The 7,785-nt window shown below is 43.4% G+C and overlaps 2 non-coding genes across 2 annotated transcripts; both read left to right on the forward strand.

Moving 5' to 3' along the window:
- The first annotated feature begins 2,243 nt into the window (after positions 1-2,243).
- Positions 2,244-2,326, forward strand: trnar-ucg (transfer RNA arginine (anticodon UCG)). Its single transcript has one exon. It is a non-coding gene; the product is annotated as a tRNA-Arg (tRNA).
- Positions 2,327-4,450: 2,124 nt separating this feature from the next.
- Positions 4,451-4,523, forward strand: trnar-ucg (transfer RNA arginine (anticodon UCG)). The gene has a single exon. It is a non-coding gene; the product is annotated as a tRNA-Arg (tRNA).
- Positions 4,524-7,785: the final 3,262 nt, after the last annotated feature.

The raw sequence follows: 7,785 nt of genomic DNA on the forward strand, positions 1-7,785 counted from the left end.
CATTAGTATAAAACCTCCCCAACAGCAGTAGCAAAAACTCCCGAAAGGACATACGTTCCCATCTGGTTCAGATGTAGATCAATTTTCTTATCGTTCCACATTCCCCAGAACTGGTCACAAAATCCAACAAATCTGAAACCCGCCCTGCAGCACCATTCCTCAACTCACGTGTTCACCGTGCCGTTTTTTTTATTCATTTCTCCGCTGGCAGTCACATGGCACAGGCAGTAATTCCGACATTACTACCTTTGAGGTCCTCCTCTTTAATTTCTCTCCTAGCTCCTTGAATTCTCCCTGCAGGTCCTCATCTCGTTTTTTTATCGTTGGTGCCTGTATGCACCAAGACAACTGGCTGTTCACGATCCCCTTTTCGAATGCTCTTCAGCTGATGGGCGACATCCCTGGCCTGAGCACCTGGGAGGCAACATAACTCTCCAGAATTGCTGATGCTCCACAGTGAGTCCACCCGCAGCTCCAGAGTAGACACGCGGTCAAACAAGTGCTGCAGCTGGACACACTTCTTGCAAGTGTAAGTTTAGAAAACCTTTACAAGGATTTCCAAGGTTTGCGCTGCTTGGACATGAGAACAAAACTGAATAGGCTTCGTCAGGTTCCCAGGAATTTCAGTGCTTATGCTTGGCCTCACAGAAGCTTATAAAATCATGAGGAAGACAGACAGAGTAAATAGTCAGGGAGCACTTCTTCACAAGACACGCGAGTTCAAATCTACATAGCAAACGTTTAACGTGAGAGAGGAAAATTTTAAAAGGGATGTGAGGGACACATGTTTTTTCACACAGAAATTTTGTGTGTGTAGAATGACTTGCCACATTTAGTGGCAGAGTCTGGTGCACTCACAACATTTCAAAGGCATCTGAATGGGTGTACAGACAGGAAGACCTCGGAGAGAAAAGGCACAAATATTGGCAGAAATGTATGGATTAATTTCGGTTATCTATTCAGCAAGGGCAAGTTGGATCGCCGGATTTGTTTCCATTCTGGACAAGTCTGAGATGCTCCAGCCACCGGCAACAGTTTGAATACACCATTTGCAAAAAAAAACGCATGTTGTTTGTTACTCAGTCAGCGAGTTTGGCTATTTTGTTTGGAGGGTGGATGAGCCCAACCGATCCAGAGATGAAGGTTTTCCGGATATTTGCTGCCAATGACCATTCTTCTTGACACTTTCCCAAGTTCGCCATCAAAGATATTGGCTGAAGAAAAATACCTCACGTATCGCATTACCCACTTTGCTCTCCAGCGAATCCAAAAACTGAAAGCTCTTAACGTGGAACAGAATCAAAACTGAAAAGGCAGTACCATGATCAGACACACCGAAGCTTAAGTGCTGTCTGTGAGGCACTCTGAGTCGTCTCTGACATGAACTGTTCGCACAAATAACAGCAATGCATTTTGCAAACCTACTGGAGATTTAGTGTATTGCCAAGTCCCAGAAAGTGCTCAAGTATAATAAAACAAAACACAACAACGAACCATTAAAAGTGAACATTTCCAATTATATCCGTGATTAAATTAGGCCATCAATGCGCCGGTGCCCCCATCTGATCGAGAGAGCCAATCACCTTTCTCCCTCACCAGGACAGTAATGAAGGAATTTTCTGATCTAAAATCAGGTTTCCAGCTTCTGCAGTCCTCACTTTTGCCTAGTTCCTTCAGTGTCGCTGGTTCCCAATTCAACAACTCCATCTCTAGCGGTTTCATGTCTGTACCTCCATGCTGTGGAGTTGAAGAGTGAAGAAAAGTAACTCACCCCCTCCATCTCTGGGGTAATTAGGGGCTGAAAGTGAATCGTATCACATTGAAGTACATCTACAAGCGACTTAATCTCTGTCTTTTATTGGGAACCATCTCTTTCATTGTAACCATCAGGAAAGACCATTTCGATCGCTAAAAAAAGAAATAAATATGTCACTAACCTTTGTTTGTTTCATGTCCAAGAATACTCAGATCAATAGCTCCCTTGATTACCTCTGCTGGTCATGTTCGCAAAGAGATCTAGCAAATTGCCAAGTGTGACTTTCCTTTCAATAAATAATTTTGAATCAATTTTGCAGCAAATATCTTGTCCTAACTTTGTGCTTTTCTTCTTTTACATTGGTGTCTCGCACCTTACAAATGACAGCAAAGGTATGAATGGAGATGGAAACATTTAACTCCCGTCAGCGGCAGATTTCAATGAGATCACGGCTGATTTGGTCAATGCTCAGGGTGCGATTCAGTTTGTAGTCATGGCCGAGTGGTTAAGGCGATGGACTTCGAAATTCATTGGGGTTTCCCCACGTAGGTTCGAATCCTGCTGACTACGTTATGAATGCTTTCCTGCTGGAACAATTCAAGGTCCACGAAGCCTGTTTTGCAAACCAGGCCTGTAATTTGATTAGACTTGAGAGACTCGAGTTCTTCATCAGAAATGCTCCACATTTAAAACATTATCTCTGTTTCTCTTTCCAGATACACTGCTCGACACATCGGGTTTCTGCAGTTGTTATTGAACGCCCTGAGCAGGATTGCTGCTTTTCATTAGATTCCTTTCATCCCTTGTACTCTGTCCTCTGACTCTGGTCATTGGCAACACTTCCTCCTGCTCGTCAGAGTGCTCATTCCCCACCGCCCCCTCTCCCATCATTACAAACGACCGCAGGAAATTGCCACTTAACCATCTTTGTTCCAAAGTGAAACTCACCAGCCTAGGAACTCTCTCCACCAAACGGGACTTCTCTTCCCTGGACATGGTGCAAGCCAGAGGATTGTGAAGAGATACTGTGAAAATATTGTCAGTTGGCAGTTGGAAAAATGTTTAGGAAGCAAACCATATAATTTAGGCTCCAGCTTTGGAAATCTTGAGAAACCCTTTGGGAAATGGAATCATAGGAGATTGAAGAAGTGTAAATTGTCAGTCCGAGTAGAGGAAGGGACATTGACTCTGATGTTCTCGGCACAGGAATGATCAGAGACATTGAAAGAATTCTCGCTCCCGTACGCGAGGAATACAAACTTCATCTGGACTGTGGGAGAATGAAAAACTCAGGAACACTCAAGACAATCTCCAAATATTGACTGAGATCACTACAGTACGAGTACTATAGATGGGTTAGTTTTTGTCCAGTGTGTGCGGGAGGGCTTCCTGACACAGTATGTAGACATGCCTTCAAGGGAAGAAGCCACTTTCGATTTAGTACTGGGTAACGAGCCTGGCCAGGTTTTAGATTTGGAAGTAGGTGAGCACTGTGGAGACAGCGATCACGATTCTCTCAGGTTTACTTTAGTGATGGAAAGGGATAGGTGTACTCCACGGAGCAAGAGTTTCAGCTGGTGGAAGGGAAATCACGATGCAATGAGGTAAGATTTAGGAAGCGTAGAGTGGGGTAGGAAAGTGTAGGGGGTGAGCACATTAAAAACGTGGAGCTTATTCAAGGAAAAGCTCCTGTGTGTCCTAGATAAGTATGTACCTGTCAGGCAGGGAGGAAGATATAGAACGCGTGAGCCGTGCTTTACTAAGGAAGTGGAAACCCTGGTCAAGAAGAACAAGAAGTCTTATGTTAGGACAAAACGTGAAAACTCAGTTCGAGCGCTCGAGGGTTCCAACGATATCAGGAAAGACCTAAAAAGAGAGCTGAGAAGAGCCAGGAGGAGACATGAGAAGTTGTTGGCAGATAGGATCAGGGTTAACCCTAAGGCTTTCCATAGGTATGTCAGGAATAAAAGAATGACGAGAGTTAAATTTGGGACAATCAAGGATAATAGTGGGAAGTCGTGTGTGGAGTCAGTGGAGGTGGGGGAAGCACTAAATAAATATTTTTCGACAGAGTTCGCTATAGATAATGAAAATGTTGGCGAGGAAGATAGAGATACTTGCGTCTAGACTAGAAGAGATTGAGGTTCACATGGAAGAGATATTAGAAATACTGCAGAGTGTGAAAATAGATAAGTCAGCTGGGCCGGATGGGATCTATCTGATGTTGTTCAGCAAATGCACTGCAGGAAGGTACAAATCAAGCTGATGCTAACAACGGCTCGTTTTGAGCCGCTAATTTGCAGTGAAGTGGCGGCGCCGATAAAAGGTGTCACGCAGCTCGTCTAATTCCACATCCTGAGCTCGAAATGACCAGATGTCTCTCGCTGAGTTTCGGCAGGGTCTTGCTTAGACGACACCATGACACGTTTTCACTGGAGTGGATCATGAAATCGCGTCGGGACTGTGAATAAAACGATGGACACTTCCAGCAGAGAAGGAGGCGACCCTGAAGCAGGCAGCTGAGGACAAATGTTATTCCTTTGCCAGTGAAAGGCACTGCTTCACAAATTGGAAACTTCGAAGTGAAGCAGTGTTGGTGATTATCTTCGCTCCTTGTTCACCTTTTAAATTCTGATTCCGTGAAAGTCCATGGCATTACGTATCGACATTCTGCCAGTGGGGAGCGTGTCTGTTGGGCCAGTGGCGTAATGGGTAACGCGTCTGACTTCGGACCAGAAGATTGTAGGTTCGAGTCCTACCTGGCTCGAGGGGAATGTCTCTCTTCAACCGTTCCCCACGTTGACGCTCCTCTGTGAAGTCCTGCCGGGTCGTCGCTTCTGTGCTTCCGCATTTAAAAATTGCATTTGTCCGATTGTCCATTTCAAATTCCAGCTCACCACAACGGAGGCCTCTGTCGGTTTGGGGGTATCTTTCTGTGTGTCTCCCTTTGTGGGAGAAAATGAGCATGAGTTCCTCAAAAGAGTGACAAGTCGTTGTGAAAGTGACATACATCTGCAGCATTATTGTGCCATTTAAGAACACAGGATAAAGTCATTGACATTTGCCCTGGGAACATTAGAACACACGAGACTTTGGGCCAAAGTTGGAAACTGCGACTAGAATAGATGGCTCTCTGATTAGCCACAATGCCACAGGCGGAATGGCCTTTTCCCACTTTGTAAATCTTCGAGGACAAGTTGAAAATAATCTGCAAAGAAAATGTTCAGAAAGGGTGTTTTATTTACACCAAATACGATATTATCTATTGCCTTGTCTTGTTATCTACTTGTGAGGATTAGGTACTCTCAGAACCGTGGCCCGAATCATGTTCCCGCTCATGGAATGGTTGTATTGCTCAGCTAACATATCGGTGTACCAGTACTTCTGCCGATTTTCCGAAGCTAGCAGGTCATTGTTTTTTTTCCAAAACATTATGTAGGTTAACATAATATAAATAGCTGCAGTTGCTGGAAATCTGAGCCAAAAACGAAACTTGTTTGAGAACGCAGAAAGACTGGCAACAGAAACGTCGACTTTCCTGCTCCTCCGACGCTGCCTGACCTGTGTGCTTTTCCAGCATCACTCTGATCTAAAATCAAGTTTCCAGCATCTGCAGTCCTCACCTTTACCTAGTTCCTTCAGTGTCGCTGGTTCCCAATTCAAGAACTCCATCTCTAGCAGTTTCATGTCTGTACCTCCATGCTGTGGAGTTGAAGAGGGAAGAAAAGTAACTCACCCCCTCCACCTCTGGGGTAATTAGGGGCTGAAAGTGAATCGTATCACATTGAAGTATATCTACATGCGACTTAATCTCTGTCTTTTATTGGGAACCATCTATTTCATTGTAACCATCAGGAAAGACCATTTCGTTCGCCAGAAAAAGAAATGAATATGTCACTAACCTTTGTTTGTTTCATGTCCAAGAATACTCAGATCAATAGCTCCCTTGATTACCTCTGCTGGTCATGTTCGCAAAAAGATCTAGCAAATTGCCAAGTGTTATTTTCCTTTCAATAAATAATTTTGACTCAGTTTGGCTGCAAATATCTTTTCCTAACTTTGTGCTTTTCTTCTTTTACATTGGTGTCTCGCACCTTACAAATGACAGCAATGGTCTGAAAGGAGATGGAAGCATTTAACTCAAGTCAGCGGCAGCTTTCAATGAGATCACGGCTGATTTGGTCAATGCTCAACATTGCAGCATTGTCTGTAGTCATAGCCGCGTGGTTAAAAAGATGGATTAAAATTCCATTGCGGTTTCCCCATGTAGGTTCAAGTCCTGCTGATGTACGTTGTGAATGCTTTCCTGCTGGAACAATTTCGACTCAAAGTTCAGAAAGCTTATCTTGCAAACCAGGACGGTAATTTGATTAGACTTGGGAAACTCGAGTTCTTCATCAGAAATGTTCCATATTTAAAGCATTATCTCTAAGAATGACGAGGGTTTAATTTGGGACAATCAAGGATAGTAGTGGGAAGATTTGTGTGGAGTCAGAGGAGATAGGGGAAGCACTAAATAAATGTTTTTCGACAGTGTTCGCTATAGAAAATGGAAATGTTGGCGAGGAAGATACAGAGATACTTGCGTCTAGTGTAGTAGAGATTGAGGTTCACAAGGATTAGGTATAGAAATACTGAAGATTGTGAAAACAGACAAGTCCCCTGGGCCGGATGGGATCTGTCCTAGGATCCTTCTGGGAAGCAAGGGAAGAGATTGATGAGCCTTTGGAATTGATCGTCAAATCATCGTTGTCTACAGGAATAGAGCCCGTGTAATGGAGCATAGCATATGTTGTTCTCTTGTGCAAAAAGTTTCATAGAGACAACCCTGGTAATTACACACCAGTGAGTCTCACTGCAGTTGTTGTTAACGTGTTGGAAATGGTTATTATAGATAGGATTTATGACCATCTCGAAAAGAATAATCTGATCAGGGACAGTCAGCACGGTTTTGTGGTGGTTTGGCCTTGCCTAACGAATCTTGTTGACTTTTTTGACAAAGTGACCAAACAGGTAGATGACAGTAACCCGGTTGATGTGGTGTATTTGGGTTTCAGCAAGTTGTTCGATAAGTTTCCCCACAATAGGCTATTATACAAAATGCGGAGGAATGGAATTGTGGGAGAGATTCCAGCTTTGATCAGTAATTGGCTTGCCAATAGAAAACAGTGTTGTAGTTGATGGAACATGTTCTTCTTGGTGTCTAGGTCCTGGCGACGTACCACAAGGGTTGGTGTTAGGTCCACTGCTGTTACATGAGATCTAACCTTGCCAATCAGTCTCCCATGGGGATCATTATTGAACGCCTTACTGAAGAACGTATGGATCACATTTACTGCTCTGCCCTCATCAATCTTCTTTGTTACTTCTTCAAAAAACTCAATCAAGTTTGTGGGACATGATTTCCCACGCACAAAGCCATGTTAACAATCCCGAATCAGTCCTTGCCTTTCCAAATACATGTGCATTCTGTTCCTCAGGATTCCCTCCAACAATTGGAGTATTCCTGACAGATGCAGTTTCATGTAGGGAATGCGAGGTCATATACTTTGTTGGGAAGAATCAAAAGACACACTAGTGTTAAAATCGATAGAAACGCAAACTAAGTGCGGTGCCGAGGAGTCTCCGTGTTCTTATACAGGAAGCGGACAAAGGTTAATCACATATTTATTACTTGGTGGCAAAACAAAGCCTTTTCTCATGCTCACAATTAAAGAGATGGTTTCCAAGAAAATAGGAAAATTAAGTCACCAGTAGAGTAATCAATTACCAAGATATCCCTCGTGATGTTTTATGGGATATGTGGGATTGTTTTTTATTTTGTTTCTCCAAACGTTTTTACAATGGAACCGAGAGTTTTAGATGGGAAGTTAAGATCACGTTTGACTATTGGCATTTTTGTCACTCACACAAATTTTTTTGCCCTTGTACGATTTATTTCGCTTTGTGGTTACTGCGAGTGTGCTTGTAAACTACACATGCTTGTGAGTTCATTCCTCACTGTTCCTCAACTCCAGCCAAACAGACTT

This window comes from Chiloscyllium punctatum, chromosome 50, assembly GCF_047496795.1.
Source record: "Chiloscyllium punctatum isolate Juve2018m chromosome 50, sChiPun1.3, whole genome shotgun sequence".
Lineage (NCBI taxonomy): Eukaryota > Metazoa > Chordata > Chondrichthyes > Orectolobiformes > Hemiscylliidae > Chiloscyllium > Chiloscyllium punctatum.